Here is a 21,329-nt window from a genome sequence, read left to right as displayed (position 1 = left end):
TTTATTGTTGTTCGTGTGTTCTCCATCATGATACTCTAATGGACAAAGTTCTTCAAATAATGAAGAGAACCAAAACAACGAAAAAAATACAGAGTAATTTAATTTATGCCATAAATATAATACGAAGAAATCTTCAAATACTAACGTAATTTAGGCAATAAATACTAAGAATAAATCTTCAAATTCAGTAATTTAGGCCATAGTAATCATTAATTTGGACTGATTTGAAAATTCAAATATGGAGATTAACAATGGAGGAAAAGAGGCAGAATGAGAGAGAAAGGTCGGGGAAAGAAATAGATATTAACGTGATAAAAGAGAGAAATTAAAGGAGAAAGTTAATTTTTATTTTTTTTATTTTTTATATATATATTAAAGAGTAGGTTAACACTTTTTATTGCATTAATTAATTATATATGATAATAAATTAATTAGTAATACATAGCAGTACATAACACTTCTAGTACATAACAGTACATAACATTTACCGTAGACTCATTCCTTGATGAATGTGAAGAATAGTCTAAAGTAAATGACGGGTATTGTTATGTACCGCAACCTCCGTGTACTGTAACGCACTACCAACATTAATTAATGATTAAATTATTAATTAAATTTTTAAATGTATAAACTGGTTAATTAAAATATTACGATAATGAGAATGTAGTAAAAGTTATTTTTGATATTTAAGATTAAGTACTCGTACTAAAGAAATTATATGGCTAAGGGGCTCATTTTGTTAATTACTACATCCGTTTCAAAAAAATCTTTATAGTTACTATTTGCACGGATTGCAATGCAATATTTAACTACTAATATATCCAATTTCGTATGTCAAAAAATTATAAAAATTGATATTCTGAAAATACATCCCGAGACCAATCTAACAAGATCTTACATGTAACGTTTTGATGTATATAATGGTGAGAATTTCCGGTCAAATTCTTTATAATTTGGACACATTTTCCAAAGCGTAAAGAACTTTCTGAAACGGAGGTAGTAATAGTTAATAAAAGGGCCTATAAAATATTTGAGACAACATTTGCCCCCCCCCCCCCCAAAAAAAAATTGAGACAAACTTGTTAAATACAATAAATCAATAGTTAACATTTGTTATGCATATCCATATTCATTATATGACACATATTTTTAAATAGTTGATAGTACTATAATAATATAATTGATAGTCCAAGTTAAACTATTATAAGATTTTCTATATCAGTTATCAGAATTGAATGCAAAGATTTTTCATTGGATTACAAATAATAAACGATCAAAGGAAATTAAGATCCTACATATCTATACTTAGTATATGACAATTTCTAAACAAAACTTGATAGTACTTACAATTAGTCATTATTTATGTTCGTAGTATAAAAAATAATTCGTAGTATAATCTATTATTACCATACGTAATTAGAACATTTTAGGTAAAATATATACAAAGTATATTAATTATTTTAACATAGGTTAGTTACCAATATTATAAAAGAGGCAAATCAGAGCGACATTTGTCAGCTCCACATCAATTTGCCTAACCTTTAGTGTAGTGCTCCGTATACAATTGTTTGTTAAAAGTCGACCAAAATAGTAGTCAATTGTTTAGCCTAAAATATTTGGAGGAGCTTTTTTACGTAGAGAGGACTACGTGTTAGTCGCGCATCATTTCTTGTTTACTACTTCTTCCATTTTTTTTTGGGATAAACCACTTTATTTTCACGGTTGTTAATTAGCTAGTAAATAACTTCAATTATTAATATCTTAAATTATCAAATACGGAGTAGTAAACGTTATTTAAAAAAAAAATGTTAGTACTATGTAAGTATTTAGACATCCAACAAAATGCTACGAAGTACAAGACTATGTTCATCATTGAATATTAATAATCACCAAAAAAATAGAAAAAATAGAGGTATGTGTGAATATAATAGCCAGTGTAAAAATCAAATAGTTGCATCTACTAAAATTTAGGAATTACGTGGTAAAGTAGTAGATAGATTAGATTACACAAGTTTCGCTCATGTTTAAAGAAGTTACATAATTTAATATACTATGTATAAAATAGTACAATAAATGACAGTTATGATTATCTCATTAAGTTCCTAAATATACTACGTATAAAATAGTACAATTAATGACTTTTTATAATTATCGCATTTAGCTGTAAAAATATTATAGAGTACTATTGCAATTTTTGGCGGAAGTGTACTCCGTATATAAGATAAGATAGGATAAAATAAAATAGGATTAACTTTCTTTCGACATACAATATTTTTGATTAGAAATAGATTACAAATGTAAAAGACCTTGATCACATTTTTTTTTTCTTTTCATTTAAGGCACTATAAACATTTTGGTCCGTTTTCAATTACCCTTCGTCAATTCCCAATTTGCCACCCCTTTCCTAAACTTTTTTGTTTACTCGTTGAGGTATCCAGACTCCAATACCAATACTCCATAAGTAACACACTAACACTAGAACTCTAGAAGGGGCATGGATCGCAAGGTAAGCTTGTCCAATTATGTTCTCTCAATTTCACTACACTGTTGCATAACGCAATTAAATTTCAAATTTTTGATTTTTTGTGTATAATTGAATTACTGGCTGCTGGTTTGATTCTAATCTTGCAAATATTGGTTAATTATTGTTTTCGAGTGTTGATATCCTAAATTGGATGTTCGTTTGTTCAATTGAAACCCTAATTCTTTTCCCCTTGTTTTTAGGAACTGTAATTGGTGCCAATTATTAAATGTTTGAGTGTTTAGGGGTGTGAAACCCTAATTTATGCATGTTTATGTCAATTGAATAAAGATTTTGAAACACTTTTTGTCAATTCTGTTTCTTTTCTTTTGTAAATCTGATGTTTGTAGCATTCTTCCATTTGTAGAATTATAGGTTGCTTTGATGATGCTTTTATTGTGGAATAGATTACTTAATTGGAACGTCTAGCTTTACAATGTCGGATTCACCACACCGCGACTTATAGCAATCAATTACATTGTGGTCAAGTTTTTGTTGCCTTGAATTCTAAAGCTCAATTGTTTCATTTTTGGGGATGGAGTATTTCACTGAAATGTTTGCCTCTTTATACTCTTTTAGATGAGAAAGAACAAGGCTATGGATATTCCTAAGATATTGATTTGATGAAGCTATAATACGGAGCATGTAATATCTGAAGCCTTGCTTTATCTCCAAGTGTTTTGGGTAATGCCAAGAACACTTGGATCTGCAGCAATAGCTTCAGGTATAGCAGATTAAATCAGGACATACAGTGGCATAACTTAAGGTTTGCAGATTCCATAGGGGGATAGAAGGTTCAATGAAGCTTATGGCCGGTTGGTAAAAGAACTTGCTATTTTCGAATGCAAGTGACGAAGAAGCAATATAATGAATTCAAGTCCTTGTTTGAGGTGAGGACTCCTATTCTGTTTTTCAGTCTTAGTTATGGGTAATAATGGCTGATAACCCTATCACAGTCTTCACGACCCCCCTTTTTTTTTTTTCATTCCTTTGCATATCCATGTGAGGTTTGAAGTTTGAACCACTCAATCCCGTAACTGATCTCTTAATATCCTTTGGTAGTTGGGTTAGAGACATATATATGTTAAGAATCCAGTATAGATTAAGAGAATTATGTGAATAAGACCAACTAGCAGATGAGTTTTGTTATGATGGAAGAAGTTGAAAGGCAACGACATTTATATTAGTTCTTGTTTCAAGTAATGTGATGTGTCTTCTCATCCCGAGTTTGTGCTTAATTACTGTGGGTGTATATTGTAAACTTGTGGCTTCCCTTTTTCTTGGGTCAGTTCTCTGCTGATTTAATTTATCTGTTAGTAACTTTGAGGAGGATGACAACGATGTTGTAGCAGGCTAGCAGCTATGTTCATGCATGCATCTTACTAGTCCAGATTGTGAGGCTATCCACTCATCCCTTCTGTTAAATCTTTGAAAAAGGAGGGTAATTCCTATTGAAGCGCTTAAGGAAGCTTCGATATATAGTGTCTTTGATAAGGATGACAGGGGAATCAAGTCCTTTGTAGTTTGTACCATCTGAGAAAGAACTAAAGAACAAGTCCAGACAATATCTGGAGATGATATATGAAACTAGGAATAAATATGTGGGAAGAGTAAAATGATGTATGTGGAGAGTGGAGAGTGGAGACTATGATTAGATTGGAAAACCTTGTTTAGCAACAAGTATTATCAAAGTAAAAGCCTAATTAATGTATTGGTGGAAAGACAGGACAAGTTGCAAGAGCTTCTTAAATCCTGTAGCACTTAGATTTCATCTTGTAAGTTGTATATAAAGTATGTAAATAGTCAAAGTGTGTATCTATTGACTATTGAGAGCGATTGATTGGGAGCTGAGGTTTGAGAAATACTTGGTAGTTTTGTTTATTTAGTACATGATTCGGTTTAAGGAGTATTTAACATGGTAGCAGAATCAAAACATAACTTACAAGAGAAAACAGCACACGATGATGTACCTTATTACCTACCAAGTAGAAAGTAGTACACTAGTATCTAGTACAACAAGTGCATGCCAAGTACTTAATTAACTAAGTTACATTTAGATTAGTATGTGGTGGTGGTACCAATACTAGCTTCACAGCGTGTACTAATACCACATTTCCCAGGGAGCTGCATAGCCTTTCTAAGCACCACCCTCCCCATTTGCCGCCCCTCTGCGCTTCTAATCATAACCCTCTCAGTCTCATCCTCCGCCATGCTTTCGAGTGCCTCACACACGCAATCCTTGTCCATCTCTTGGAGCATCTCGCAACACTCCCTGAGGCAGCAAGCTTGGTTCCCCGAATTCGGCATCATTAGCAAGTTCATTTCGCTCTTCAGGTAGTTCCTGCAGTGATCCATTTTCTCCCGCTGGAGCTGTCGCTCGCAGCGTGAGCTTAGCTGTGCCTCATTGGCTATGGCGCCGGTAGTGTCCAAGGTGGACATGACTAGTAGGGTTGCAGCTATGCCTGCTAGGAGGACTGAGAGTGCCTTCGCCATATTTTCTTTGGAGGGGTTTGTTTTTGGAAGGTTAATAATTAAGTTGATGTGAGATTTTTGTTAGAGTAGGAGTTGGTTTTTATTATAGAGTTATTGAGGTGTTTGCATGCTAAGTACGTGCCTTATGAACTTTTTAAAGTTGGGTGTGGTGTGGTGTGGAAGTGCATGTTAAGATTTTTTACACGTTTTGGACTTGTGCTGTAACTTGTAAGCTGGCCTATATTCTTTTGTTTTGAGTATCCTTCGCATGTGTTTGTTGTTCGGCTGCTTTTTGAATCTTTGAGGACACTATATTTTCTATCGTAGTACTCCATCTGTCCCTTTTGTTTGTTTAATGCTCCATCCGTATGTAAATGATTGGTGTTCTTTGACTGATACGAAATTTAATAAAGATGAGTTGATTTTATTAAAGAATAAAAGAATTGGGGTAAGTGTGGATTAAATAATTGAAATAAAAGATATTGGAAGTGGGGTAAGTATGAAATAAATATTACGCAGTAGTAGTGGGGTATTAAGTGTAAGAAGGATTTACTCCATTTAGGGGTGGACATGAGCCGAACCGAGTCGAACTCTAATATGGCTCGGCTTGGTTTGGTTAATTTTTCCCGAGTTCGAGCGCAAATCCTTATCGAGCCAGGCTTGATAAGAATTCTGGTTATTAACCCATGTGTAATAACTCCCAACAGTTCTCAAGCAGTTAAGGTCATTATCTTGAAAACACTTCGTAAAATCTCTGATTTCAATCTATCGACAAAGCACAAAACAGAATTGAAATCTCCCCCAATAAGCAAAGGAAATGTAGTATTAGCGCACACATTATCGATAAACCTCCACTAATCCATTCTCAACTCAATGGAATCGAAAGCATAAACTGCAATGAAATCAAACACTATGCCCGTCTGGAGATTACTGACGAGCCATGAATAGCCTGAGCATGACTAGCAGTGATACAACTATTCACTCTCCTAGGATTCCAACAAATCCATATGCTTCCATTAATATAGCATACCCATAATTATTAATACATTGTTACCCTTTAAGGCTCCGTTTAGTAAGGTGTAAAACGTTTTCATTGTAAAATGATTTTCCATGAAAAACATTTTTCAAGGGAAAACACAATTTCAAACTAGTTTTCCTTTGTTTGGTATCTTAAAGGAAAATGGGAGAAGATGGTGAAGATTAAGGGGAAGAAATGAGAGGGAGGTAAGGAAGAAAGAAGAAAAAGTGGTTTCCCTCCCTTTCAAATGGAACAGGGTTTTCCACCTTTTGAGGGAGTCATGGAAATTTGTTTTTCATCCCTTGTCCAACCAAACAACGTAAAATGATTGCAAAGGAGAAAATCGTTTTCCACGAAAACGTTTTACGCCCTACTAAACGGAGCTTAAACATTTTACCAGAAATCTTATTGAACTTAGCAATCTAACTCTAGTTTCTAAACGAACACAATTATCGGCTTTAGTACTCTGCAAAAAGATTTTTCATTGACAATATTTTTCAAGGAAAAATACAATTTAGAATTAGTTTATTTCCTTTATTTGGTTCCTTACAAAAAAGTCACAGAGAACAAAAGAAAATGGGAAGTAGTAGATGGGTGAGGGTTGATGGGAAGATAAAAGAGAGAACTAAGGAGGAAAAATGGCATCCATTTCTACTAAAGGACCTAGGGCTCCACAATTTACCACCTACTGTCCTAAAATGTGGAAATCAAGTTACATTGGCAATCGCTGCAAATCCAATACTACTGGAAAGAACCAAGCACTTAGAGTTGATCGTCACTATATCAGAGATAAAATTCAATCAGGGGAAATGACATCCCTAACAAAAATTCTACCAATCCAGTAGCACAAGAAATTGTTAACCAAATTAATTGGGAGCAAGAAATTGATAATCAAGTTGGGAGCTCCTCATCAACATTAGGATTCTACTAAATGTACACCTAGTGTACAATGCATATTGTACACCATGTTTTTCTATTGGTTGAAATGACATATTTATTGTATTTCATTCTCATTTTGTGTTTGATGATGTATCAACAAATTAGTGGTGGTATACAAATTTTTTTTCTACACTAGATGTACACTAACAAAGGAGCTAGTCAGCTTGGAGGGGAATAACAAAGGAGAAATGTGAAATTCTACTTTTTGGCCATGACACAATGTCAGCTGTCATAGGAAGGCCATTCTTAAATTAAGCCATTCATCATTAGCTAGGATGATTAATAACAAGCTGTATTTTTTTTTTTTTTAATAGGTAAGAAGAAGGGGCCCTAACTGAACCAGCACCTAGCACAGGTTAACCAGCCTAGCTCCGCAGGTCATCGCTTGAGCCACTTTCAAGCATTTCGCAATTGATGGGGCTCGAACTTGTGACCTCCAAGTTACAAGGTGAGTTCTCCACCAACTCCACCAACTTATGTTATTGTTTCATTGTTTTTAGTGCTTTCGGACTTGTAGACCTGTAGTGTATGCATGCAGTAGTGTATAAGGTGGAGGAAATGCGAGAAACACTAGGGTTGAAATAATACAATCATTTGCAGCCCCCATCTATGTTTTCTCTAAATTATCTATTCCTCTCTTCTTATTTTTCAAGCTCAGAATTTTAGTCATAACATTATTATGTTTTATATGGAGTACTAGTAAAGATAATTTATTGTTAAAATGTTATTTACGGAGTACTTTTCTCATATTGTTAGTTATATCATACCGTCTTCAACGAAACGGACGGGCCTTTTAATTTGTTGTTGTAGTGAATAATAATTTATTTACATCTAATTCATCTGATATGTAGTCAAAAATTGATTGCTTAGTATTATTTCTTCTTTACGGAGTATGAATTTTTTAAATACGACGACGAAGATAAATTAAAATTTCTTCTATTGTTCTCATTGATTAATAGATGAGAACATTTAAAAACAAATTAACTAGTTCTTCCGTTCTGTTTTAGTTATAACGTTTTACGTTTACACTATTTAAATATTCTCCTTTAACCAACTTTGATAATTTAAACTTCCTCTGTTTTTTTAATTGCATAAAAAAAATTTCTTTTTGGAAGTTGCATATTAGTTGCACCATTTCCATGCATTCACACACCAAATACCTCATTTTACCATTATACATATTTTATATTTCCCATTAATAACAACATTTTCTACTTAATTTGTTTTTATTTTTATTTTTTATCATAGGGATATTCTTGATATTACTTCCTTTTTTAATGTTAGTGCTCCTAAATAGTGCAAGTAAAAAACGGAGGAAGTACGTAAATTAAAAGATAGTCATGTGTGATCTTGTTAGATTCATTTTATTTTTTTCACAATATCAACTTTTTATAACTAGTTGTTGATCCGTGCGCTAGCGCATACGGTCCCCCAAGTTATAAGAAAATATTTATCAAAACGCAAAAGCAAATCCTGAGCCTAATTATTATAGGAAATAGATTAGCACATGTTTGATTGCAAACAAACTTTGAACAATACATGAGTAATTAATACTACCTACAAATTTAAAATAATAGTAGTAGAACTATTAAGCATTGACAAGCCTCCTGTAGTAATGTAGTATCACGCCTTTTGGTTTCATGCCTTTTGTAATATCAATCTACTGCTACACATCCCATGTCATCTCTGCCAGAAAAAACTTATTATTGGCAAGCATCTTGTAGTGGCAATACCCAATCTTAATACAAGAGTTGACAAACCATTCTAGTCATATGTGATGGTCTACTGGCAGAGTGGCAGTTGATCCACTATGCATTGCACAACCAATCAACAATCTTGTTTCATAAGGACGAGTCTAGGCTACACTAATAAACAGAAATGTATAAAAATGGGATTACCTGTGTCAGGGCTTAGAGTAATTCTCAACTGTTTACTTCGCCGTGCTACAGTTGAGGACTGGCTCAGCAACAACTTATCTGATATCCATGAAGAATAAACAACAATTAGTAGCAAGACCTACATGAGCAACAATGTTGACACATATTATCCGAAAAGAAAGCACATATAGCATAGAAAGTTAGCCATCAGGTGTGATAAATGTTGCACTGACAAGGGAAACACGAGCGACACCAATTCAGAGGAACCGAGTAGGGTTCTGCAGCACACATCAACACACAACACACAGAGCGATTAGCATAAGGTCAGAGGCATCAATCCAGATAATTAACATCCGTCTACAGAATTGAAAGTGATAAATCCCCTTTTTCCAAACTTCCTAACCCATACTTTGGCTCTCCTAATAGGCTAATATCCTTATCAGAGAACCTAAAGTTATAAAAATCAAGTAACAAATAAAAAAATCGCACCATCAGGTTCAATTAATCTTTCCTTTAGCAACCTAATAGAGCAATTAAGCTAAGTGAAGTTGATATGGGAGCTCTCAAGCTCTCCAACAATGGCTGACAGTGTTTAAGAAATAGATGAGAGAAGAAGAGAGGAAGCTTGCGTAGAAAGAAAAGGGAAAGAAGAAGGAGATAGTAGAAGTTGTTATTATATTCATTCATTAACAAGTACATTGAATGATGCCTTATATAAGCTGGCATAAGGAATCAGCAACAACCTTCTAACAACTTCCTAAAATTAAGGGAATTTATTTAAAAGCTAGCTAACTGATTTTAACTAACTTTTGCAACTAACTTTCCCGCCAAAACCATGATATTTATAATATCATGATCATCCCATAACAGAAGTAGTGGACCAACATGTTTTGTGGACTTCTGGGTTTCAGATCGTTTTGAAAAGTTGCAAAAGAAGAAGAAATTCAGTTATGGCCTGTTTGGAAAAATGGATTTCATTTGAAATTCGAGATTTGACCCAATTAACTTGTTTGGGAGCTCTTGGAATTTGGATTTGGATTTGGCCCATTTCCAAGCCTTTCAAGAAATAGGTTCAATTTAATGAATTTGAAATACAACCTCAAAACCAGTCTTTTCAATTCCTTGGGTTGAACTACTTCTGCTCTTTCTTTCACCTCCCTCTCTCTCTTCGACAGATGACCTAATTTTTTCTCACCTCAACCACCGGCTCTCCACCACCTCAACCACCCGTTCTCCCACCATTCTCTCTCTTCTCTTGCAACCATTGTCTACTTCATCCACCTTCGTTATCCCCCGCGCCTCCAGACCTCCGATCACCGCGTAACTGCCTAATCCCTCGCCGTGGAATCTTACCACCTCCGATCACCTCCATGTTGTGAGGCTGAGCTGTTCGGTTATTCAATTGTGATGTCGATCACTTTCTTTGTCTCAAAGGTTACCAATCCAAATCTTCAACATCTGCCAATTTCTAGTTAATCTGGTGAAAAATCAATGCTTTTAGTTAGAAAAGAAGAGAAGGCCGAGGAATGAAAATCTTCTTCAAGAAGTAGAAGAGATGAGATTCAATCAAGTGAAGTTCTATATGTTTTTAAGTTGAAAACAAGAGAAACCAATTTGCAGATGTATAGTTAAAAACAAGAAAAATTAATGTGATTTGATTGTTGGTACTCCGTATAATTATCAAATTGTCAAATTGTAATTGAGAAGAATAAATAATTTGAATTTAACAATTTCTACGATAGTTGTCATTGATGTTGAATTGGATTACACGAGAAATATCAGTTCAGTGATCAAATTCTGAAACTAAAAGTTTCCTTGTTTCCGAACAAGATGTTAAATTTAAAATGATAAATTTAAAATTATCATATTTCCCAAACAAAGAATTTGGAATTGAATTCCCGGATTTGAAATGAGTCATTTGAAATCAAATGATTGTATTCAATCACTGCCTTATATAACTTGAAGACCAAAGACTAATCACACAGCCAACTACTAACAACTCTAATAAACAGCAAATGGATCTAGGAATTGGTGTGCGCATACATCATGTAGGAAATGCCACTCCTAATTTGTTTAGTTTCTTTTACTCTTAACTAAAATACCGGGGAATGATTTCGTCACAAAAGCATTTATGCTCGTGTTGATTGTAGAAAACAGGAAGACCAGACAAAACGAAAAACCTGACAGAATGCATGAGCCAAACCTTGTGGTTGTATTAGGACAGAGATTGGTGTCCAGATGAAGTGCGAATAAGAACTTAGGACTTCAAATACTTTAAAGGAATAAGTCCTACATATACCTCGCAGATATCGAAGGGTGCCAGCACTCCCTGAAGTGCAACTATGTTGTTCAAATCTCCAGTGAGTGAAATCTCTAACCTGCACCAAAAACAAAAGCTCAATCAATGACTCAAGTGGGAGCGATACACCTCATCCAGTTGAGGTAGTTGGCACAAAAAAGGCTGATAACTTTCTTATTGAACGAACCCTACAAAAGCATGGATTTAAATATACCTAATCAGATAGTTAATCAGACATCACACACTACGCTCCAACCTGCATAACGTAAGCATTAACTATTCCATTATAGTCTGAACTAACCAAATGAGAAGAAATGTCGTATGAATATCACAGGGGGCATACAGGGGGGTTAGAAGCGAATTCCAAAGTAAATACAACCATAGTACATCAATAAGCATGGCCAACGTTCGTCAATCAGAAGAATGTATAGAGCATTATCATCTTGTCTTGGGTGTTAGAAGAAAAAGAAACGTAGTAAACAAATGGAAATTAGACAGATTCCAGTTTTGAAACATCCCATCCAACAGATAACATATATGTTTCTACATAACAATCACCACTATCTCTAGTTTTCTACCAAGTAACGAAGTTGAACCAACTGGAGAATAGCGTAATAGCATAAGCCAAACAATTTGGTAATTTGATCCAAAGTCTAGGATATTAAATGGCCAAGCTTCCGAGGCAACTTGAAGATTCCCTTCAAAGCTTAGGCCCTAGGTTCAAGAGAACAAAGGTATATTGTCCTAAATCCTTCTGATATATTGAAGCCAACGGATCCACTGGCCTACCAATAAAATTTAGAGCGGAAGCCGCAAATAAGCTGGAGAGGGCAACACAAAGCAACTTGGGCAGTTTTTTCTCTTGAAAAGCTAAACAATTTTAAGTAAATTGATGATAAGAGTGCAATTTATAGTTACCTCCGGCAGGCTGGGGGTAAATGCTAACATCTTCCATAACTCCCATAGTTAGAAATGTCTCTACATCCCTTTTGCCTTGATTTAAACTTCAAACCTGCATGAAACATGCAGAATATGTAAGACCTCCAAACATTTCAGTTTGAAGGATTGTATAAATGTATAATTCCTCACTACCATGATCATGATCATACACAAGGATGATTCCAACCGGAAGTTAATATTCAAAGAAATTACCCTCAATGGAAAAACAACCTTTTTGTTAACATCTTCCTATAATCAAAGCCCTAGAAAAGGCAAATCCCTCATAGGAAAGGATACGGGTGAAGAAAAATTCCCGGAAAAGAGAAGGGAAGCAGGAAAATGGAAAGAAGAAAGACAACACTCGTTATGGCCTTATGGGAGAGCGGCGAATTGAGCATCCTGAAATCAAGAACTCAAAGGAGAAGGGCAAAGGAAGCAGGGAAAGGGGAACAAGGAAAAATGAAGGGGGGACCGGAGACACAACATACAAGTGGGGAAAAAGGTTAGAGTTGTAATTACACTGTCCGTAAGATAAAGAACAAAAAAATATCAAAGGAAAATGGGGGTATTTCGGTTAACATAAATCACCAGACACAACCACCAATCTATCTATATATTACAGTCCAGAAACACACCTATACGAGATTTTCCTTTGAAGACGACAACAAAAATACAGAAGCCAATGGTGAACCTGCAAAAAGAAAGAAGGAAAAGGAGATGAACCTTAAGTCGGTTTTCTAAAATAAAACACAGTAATCCATACAACAGAGTCTAATAGCATTTACCACATCAAACTTTGGACTAATTATACTATGGTTATGCTCTGCCCTATACAAATTAAGCCCTGTGATCATATTAGTGTAGACTAAGTAAATAATCAGGTCGTCATACAAAGATGAATAAACATTCAGAAGGTCTAACTGTATGTCAGATGTCTACTATGGGAAATTTGTTACTATGTAAAATTCTACACAACATCGATTAAAAGTTGATACAATAGTCATTTTATAGACTTCTGTATGAAATTCAAAATATGAACTCATGGGAAGTTCTAATAAATTAATAGGGCTTCTTAGAACTGCATGTGATATTATTTCTAGGCACTGCTATTAACTTGATTTTCCAGTGGTTAAAAACGCACTCAAAATTTTCAAGTCCAAGGGAACCGGCGTCAACAAGTTGCTCAGAGCATCACCTAGCAGATAATACTTCCAATTTCATTTGAAGCATAAACAAAGTCTATATATGTACTGAGTGTGGGGAAAACAAAGAGGCACATGAGTATAAATAGCTTTATACCGGCGAGGTATATATTTGAGGCAACCCTAGGCAGGGTAAGAACCCATGGATACTCCAATGACATAAAACTTTGGGCCAAGCTCTAGTCGATCAACAAGTTCTTGAATATCAAGGTCATCATTTTTTGGTGAGGATTTGGATCACTCTCAGCATATCCTGGTATGTCGAATGTAACAAGAAATATGCTCAACTTTTGCAACCACTCTTGCAAGCATGAACTCGACTATATTAGCATCATCATTTACATAAATCATAACTGAATTCTATTAGTAAACAAATATGCTAGACAATAGTATGGGAGGCAAGCATATGAATTCCTACATGAGTTCCAAAATTAAAACAAAGAATTAAGGCGAATTTGAAGCATCTTTACAGCGATAAATCCACACCTATATATCCACCCTTATCTCACTGAAAAAACAAACTTACGTTTTACTTTCTATTTTGAATTCCTACTTGTTTCTTCATTACCTAACCCCTCCTTCAAAGCAGAGGAAGTCCCAAGGAGTCACCTCAGAAATTTTCCGTAAGACCAGTCAGACAGCTGAAAATAACTTCAGTTGAGTTGAGCTCCTCGTCCCGGTCAAGTAACGCTGCTGATAAAACTCCTAACCAAAGTCCAAAAGTTTCAGAGCGTAGATCGCCAAGGAGCCCAATTTCTGAGGCATCTAACTAACATAGTCCTTCACTTTTTAGGTACAAATTTATGGTTTTTCCATGGAAGTTATTTTAGATTCTGTATCACGTCTTTGAATTGGTTCTTTACAATATGGAATGCTTCTTATTCTTGGTGGATGCCAGTCATTGTGTAAAACTACCAACTTGGGTTTTCAATCTATTTATAATTTCAACTTTTCTTTTTACTAGGTTGCATGGACAAGCTGAGTTTTACACAAACAATCTAACCAACACATATTCAATAGACATAAATTCTTGTAACCCTAACAAACTAGGAACCTCAAATGGACAATGTAACAATTGAAACAACAGAAATTATAACAATATAACTAAATAAAAACACATCAATGATAAAAGTTATACCTTGATTAGAAAAGTATTGTCTGGAACGTGTCCGTTGTACCAGGAGCATAGCAACAATTACAATGGCATTGTCAAATTGTCATCATTGATGGCTTCATCAACAACAAACCGATTCAACGACTTCTTGTGCTTGAGAATCGTTGTATTGTAGACTCTATTGTACACACTGCAATTTTTAAGAGAAAAGACACAAAACACAAAAATTCAGTTCAAAATCAAAACCCTAATAACAAAACTAACATCTCCACATAAAACAATTACTCAGCCAGATCCAATACCAAATTGATTAACCTACCAACATTCTGCAACTTTAAACATACGACATTAAAGTCAAAAAAAAGAGGACATATATCCCCAATTAAACACATAGTTAAGAAATGCTCCACAACGGTTAACAAGTCGGAAAAGATTCTGGCAAGACACAAGCCTAGTCATTATCACTGATTGGCCCACGAAATTATATCTTCAGGCACATAAGAAAATTTTCTTTAATGATGAGAAGACAGTAAACGATAGGAGTGATGTAAGGGACAAAGGGCATTCTACCATACATCCATTCTCCTACATAGAAAATTACTCAATTTCTTTGATGAAGAATTGCTATATCAGTCAAAGTCTCCATAATTTTGCAGTTGAATCCCGAAGTTCTCAATCCCTAACTGAACTTTAAATTCTCTTCCATTGAAGTGGTATCATTAGGAGCTAGAACCCCCTACTAATAACCAAATGAGCAACAAAACAAATTCAAACGATGACTAATTCAAACGCAAATCCAGGAACTGCTAAATGCTTAGTAACTGGACAAAGTTTGACAAAGCAGGTTCACTCAACGCATAAAACTTAATAAACAATGTTCAATTATGTCACGAGTGAAAGAAATTTCAAGTAGCTATTAATTCATGTATGTTACATTGCTTGCACAAGAGTTAATCAAACAATCGAAACCTGAAGAATTGTTAAAAATAATTAAACAACTCAAAATAAACTTTGAAAGCTTTAAATGCCCAGATTAATATTCGAGCAACCAAAGAACATAGACTTGAAAGAAAATGCTCAGCTCCAACCATGCGATTGAGAAAGAGAGACAATGGCGACAGACATAACAACACGATCAGCATAACACCAGCATCATCACCACTTTCACTCTCTCAGTCGTCAAGAATTCCAGAAAACTCTGCGCTTCCATTCCCTCCCCTTCTCCGCCTTCGGCGAGGAACTGAGAATCATTGGAAAAAAACCTTAGATTTCCCGGAAAGCAACGACGGATATCCATTATTGAGCCTGACTGCAGGAGGAACGGAAAAAGCAACGAAATGGGGGAATTATTTCCACAATCAGATCTACCACGTACTTTGAGAATTCACAGAGTAAGAAAATAAAAGAGAGACACTCACCTTTGAGATTTTTATCAAGAACCCTAGCTGCAGAAGATTCATCAAACACCCTAGCCGCCATTGTAGTATCAGATTTGTCGAAAACCCTAGCCGTCAACTCTGGCACCAACATCGAAGGAATTAGTCGGTGAAGAGTACTCGTATGTCAGATCAGAATAATTAAAAAAATTCATATATCCATGAGAAATACTCCACATCGGTTCCTCCTCTTCCTTCTCTTCTAGTTCAGATCTCCTAAACATGGAGTTGGATGTGAAGATCAAAAGTGGAAGACAAGGGAGGAAGGAGAAGCATCGAAAATTTGAAATTATGCAGTGAAAGGGAAGAGAGAGCAGAAGGAAAGATCGAGAGGGAGCAGAGAGAAAGTTCGGGGGAGGAAAGATCGGGGAAGAAGAGAGAGAAAGAAAAGAGCAAAAAAATGAAAAAAGCTGGCAGAGAAGCAACCTGGTTTGATTAGGAGAGGAGGGCAACTCAGTAATGAGAGGTTGAGGTGGGGGCAAAACCATAACTACACTATTGTTGCAATAGTAACTTAAACTTTGCATGTTTTAAAGTGTTACGATTATTTCTTGTGCACAATTAGTGATATTATTGGTCAAAGATGGACATTAATTAATAAACGTAAAAGTAAAAACATTGCAACTAAAGGAGAATAGATAAGTATATACCATGCCTTGAAATCATGTCTAAATTCTGTCTTATTTATAATCAGTACATTGAATATTCAAGATAACAATGTGATGCAGGACGCATGTGATATTACATGGTGCACTTAGTTTCCATGGTGCCACACCTCAAAGGGAGTTGCAAGGCCCTTTCCAATTTAGGTCCTGGCCCTATCTTAAACTTCTCCACCATCATCTTCATGGCCTCACATTGGCATACTGGATGCATAATTCTCAGCTCACTACAACACGTATTAAAGTCCTCCCCAGCCCCTTGAATCTTCACCACGCCGTTCTTTGTCACAAATGGCTCACAGTGGTCCGGCCAACTGGACTTTAGATAGTGGCGGCACTCCCGAATCATCCCATTTCCCAGCCGATTAGGGACGACACCATCCTCAGCCTCAGGCTTGGTGGTTCGAGTGGCGTGGCTTATCGCCACCAAGATGGTCATGAGGGCTGCTAGAATCGCAAGCTTGTTTGCCATCTACAATTGATTGAGAGGTAAATTTTGGTGAATGTCGTTGACTTCTACTTAGATTATATATATATAGCAGATAATAAGAGTGATAAAGAATTTGTAACACAATATTATTGGTCTTTACAGAATGTATGAGAGAATTAATATTATCTCTATCAGAAAGGCCATTGAAGTATTTATAGGGAGTTACATTTACCAAGACACAAGATACATGCATATATGGTGCATGAAAATGCAGTCGGGTAAGGATATATATTATGTACAATAAAACGTGAATCGTCATGTATACTACGCAGTATAAAATTAAGATACGCAAAGGTTGTTACAATGAAAAGTGGAAAAAGTATACGCAAGTACAAATAATATTAGGAATATTCGGGCTCCACACTTTGAGAGGGGAAAGATGCATGATAGGGCTCCTAGGGGAATCCGTTCGAAACAATGTAAAAGTTGGAGGAAAATCCATATTTTAAGTACTACTATTTGGTGGTAATATATGTGTCATACTACCTCCGTTTTATAAAGATATTAGTATAGAACCCGTGTGATGCACGATTTATAATCTAAAAATAAATTTGCATGAAATGTGGTAGACAATTATCATCAAATTAAATAGGTTTTATAAATATTCTTTAAATAAATAAATTAATGATAAATAAATTTGTTATTGCTCATTCAGTGTTTTACTTATTAAAACAATTTAAACAAATAAGGGTACATAGATAAAATTATTTTCATTCTCATTCACCACTTATGTCAAACATAAAACTATCTTACCCGCCCTTAATACCCACTTAATACTCCAACAGTCGCCCCGTCAATCTCATGACCCGACCACTTAACCCCCTATCTAGACCATTTACTTTATTGAGTTAGAGATGACTTTGAGGCGGGGCAGGGCCCGCACCCGCCTACATTTCTCATATTCACCCCCTCCATCCGCGATAGGAACAATACCCACCCCTCTCAACCCCATTTCAAGAGGTAAAAAATAAAATCCACCCCCTCTTCATCACCTCTCTTCTCGTGTATTCACACCCACCCCTATACTCGACTTTTTTTTTTTTTGGTAAAAGAGTTTTGAATTTTAAAACTCTATTATATAGAGCCTCTGAAAATTCATTTGTCTGATTAGAGTTATTGAGTAAATAAACAAACAAAACAAATATGTAAGTTAATAGTAATTTTTTTATATATATTCATAATCAATGAGATGAAGGATTAGCGACTCAAGCGGGTCCCTTCACCCGCGACGAATACATTTTTTAACCCCATCACCCAATAAACTTTCCTCCGTCGCCACCCACTTGGGGCTGATGCACATAGAGATCTCCCAAAAAACCCACCTCAATGACAATTTGACATCCCTATATTCGATAAATAATTCAATTTTCCTTTCAACTAAATTTTAAATATACTGACATAATTTTATTACGAAATATCAAAATGAGTGTATAATTCTATTAGCTATAATATTGAAAAAATATTTAAAAGTGACAATAATAATTAGGATTGGGTGAGTGTTCTCAAATCCGATCAATTCAAACTCGCCCCATCATCAAGGTGAGTACATGTTATCCTTATACCCATCTAGAGCTAGCAATGGGTTGGGTTGGGTCGAAATCAGGTCGACCCATTTATAAACGGGTTGAGATTTTCCCAACCCAATTCGACCCGTTTAATTAAACGGGTTGAGATTTTCAACCCAACCCAACCCAACTATAAACGGGTTGACATGAAGTTGACCCATTTAATTTTTTTCTTCCCACTTTTAAGTGTAAAATAACTTTACTATAGAATTGCGAGGTAATTTTTTTTGTGGCATATCTCATAGAAAAAAGTAATACTTCGATGTGTATTTGACATGAATCAAAATGTCAGATAATTATTCAATGTTGAAGGAAAAATGAGAAATTAAATCTTTTAAATAACATTATACAGATCTATATGACATACTTGCTTGAACTTAAACGGGTAGGCGGGTTATTTTTGGGTTGAAAATTTCAACCTGATCCAACCCATTTAATTAAATGGGTTGGGTTGGGTTGACCCATTTAATTAAACGGGTTGAAAATCTTGACCCAACCCTTTATTATTGGGTTGAGTTCGATTTGGGTTGGTGGGTTGGGTCAATTTTTGCTAGCTCTATACCCATCTACCAAAATCTCTTTTTGTTAGTCAACATTGGTCAATCATTTATATTTCACTTTTTCGACAGACCAATTTAAAATCCAAACCCGCCCCAATATCACGTGTGATTCACCATTTACATACATAAATTTTATTTTGCACGGAATTTTAAAGTTATTGCAATCATTTACATTAATTTATATAAAAAAATTGATCGCAAACATATTAATAATAAGGAAACTTAATCATGTAGATCATATGACTTTGGACATAGTTGATTACGATATATTAGTTAAAATTTCAATCAACATGCTCTTAAGACTTCAATATATAATATGAGCGAACAAATTATTATCCGTGCTCCGTATAAAAATGTTACGATAATCAGAATGTGGTAAAAGTTATTTTTGACATTTAAGATTAAGTATAAGCTTCGTGCTAAAGAGATTATATGGCTAGGGGGCTCATTTTGTTAATTAGTTAACAAAGGGCCTATAAAATGTTTGAGACAATCTTGTTAAATACATTAAATCAATAGTTACCTTTTGTTATACATATCCGTATTCATTATATGCCACAAATTCTTAAATAGTTGATAGTATTATAATAATATAATTGATAGTCCAAGTTAAACTATTATAATATTACTATATTAGTTATTAGAATTGTATGCAAAAAAAATTCATTGGATTACAAATAATAAACGATCAAAGGAACGTTCCAACATATCATTACTCGGTATATGACAATTTCTAAACGAAACTTGATAGTACTTACATTTAGTCATTATTTATATGCGGAGTATACTAAATAATTCGTAGTATAAACTATTATTAGCATACGTAATTAGAACATTTTAAGTAAAATATACACAAAGTATATTAATTATTTTAACATAGGTTAGTTACCGATATTATAAAAGAGACAAATAAGAGCGGCATTTGTCAGCTACACATCATTTTGCCTCTCTTTTAGTATAGTGCTCCGTATACAAATGTTTGTTAAAAGTCAACTAAAATAAAGTCAATTGTTTAGCCTAAAATATTTGGAAGAGATTTTTTATGTAGAGAGGACTACATGTTAGTCGCGCATCATTTTTCTTGTTTACTACTTCTTTCATTTTTTTTTGGATAAACCACTTTATTTTCACGATTATTAGTAAGTAACTTCAATTATTAATATCTTAAATTATCAATTAGTAAACATTATTAAAAAAATGGTAGTACTATGTAAGTATTTAGACAATCCACCAAAATGCTACGGAGTACATGACTATGTTCATCATAGAATATAATCACCAAAAAATAGAAAAAATAGACGTATGTGTGAATATAATAGTCAGTGCAAAAATCAAAGAGTTGCATCTAAAAAATTTAGGAATTACATAGTAATGTAGTAGATATTATATTAAACAAGTTTTGCTCATGCTTAAAGAAGTTACATAATTTTCTTAAAGTAGTAAAATATTATTATTAATGGTGATGATAATTATAGAATTTAGTTGTTAAATATACTACGTATAAAATAGTACAATCGATGACATTTATAATTTTCTCATTTAGTTCCTAAATATACTACGTATAAAATAGTAATATAGATGACTTTTTATAATTATCGCATTTATCTTTTAAAATATTATAGAGTACTATTGCAATTTTTTTATACACTCTTATGCATATTTGATTGATTTTCTAATTTATTTGTGTTCGAATTATGTAAGTACGGAATACAAATAAGTAGACTACTCTTGAAATTTTATAAAAATCATACTACGTACTCGGCATAATGCATGTATTAAGTTTTATAAAAAGATAATCTTATATTGGTTATATTTGTTACCAAATATAGAAAAGGAATATAATTTTAAAAAATATTCCGTATCTGTAGAATGGAATATTTTTATTTTGAGCAAAAGAGAATCAAATATATTTTTGAGGTAAATGTTAACAAAATAATTATAGAATCAAGTATTTTATTTTATTTTTATATTATTTTTATATCTGTAACAGAGGCCAATCAATGAGTGAAATTTGTCTTCACCACATTGATTTCCTCTCTTTTAGTATAATATATATATAGATTGTAATTTTTTTTATTACATTCTTATTCATACTTGATTAATTTTCTAATTTATTTGTATTCAAACTATATAAGTACGAAATAAAAATAAATAGACTACTTTTAATTTTTTTTATAAAAGTCATACTATGTACTCCGTACAATGGATTAAATTTTTATAAAAATATAATCTTAT

The 21,329-nt window shown here is 34.0% G+C and overlaps 2 long non-coding RNA genes across 4 annotated transcripts; one reads left to right on the top strand and one right to left on the bottom strand.

Moving 5' to 3' along the window:
• The first annotated feature begins 2,319 nt into the window (after positions 1–2,319).
• On the top strand, positions 2,320–17,338 carry LOC110795720 (uncharacterized). Of its 2 annotated transcripts, XR_008919176.1 has the most exons (5): positions 2,320–2,506; positions 3,101–3,411; positions 7,265–7,398; positions 16,546–16,968; positions 17,072–17,338. It is a non-coding gene; the product is annotated as an uncharacterized lncRNA (long non-coding RNA). The 2 variants fall into 2 exon arrangements; XR_002535404.2 differs by lacking the exon at positions 17,072–17,338 and having other exon boundaries at positions 2,325–2,506; positions 16,546–17,064.
• Positions 8,213–9,457, bottom strand: LOC130459651 (uncharacterized). 2 transcript variants are annotated; one of them, XR_008919178.1, is made up of 4 exons: positions 9,317–9,457; positions 9,061–9,105; positions 8,849–8,926; positions 8,213–8,636 (listed from the first exon to the last, which is right to left on the bottom strand). It is a non-coding gene; the product is annotated as an uncharacterized lncRNA (long non-coding RNA). The 2 variants fall into 2 exon arrangements; XR_008919177.1 differs by having other exon boundaries at positions 8,849–9,105.
• Positions 17,339–21,329: the final 3,991 nt, after the last annotated feature.

The sequence above is a fragment of the Spinacia oleracea genome, chromosome 4 (genome assembly GCF_020520425.1).
Source record: "Spinacia oleracea cultivar Varoflay chromosome 4, BTI_SOV_V1, whole genome shotgun sequence".
Lineage (NCBI taxonomy): Eukaryota > Viridiplantae > Streptophyta > Magnoliopsida > Caryophyllales > Amaranthaceae > Spinacia > Spinacia oleracea.
Note: the sequence above shows the minus strand (reverse complement) of the source record. Positions and strands in the feature narration are given on the sequence as shown.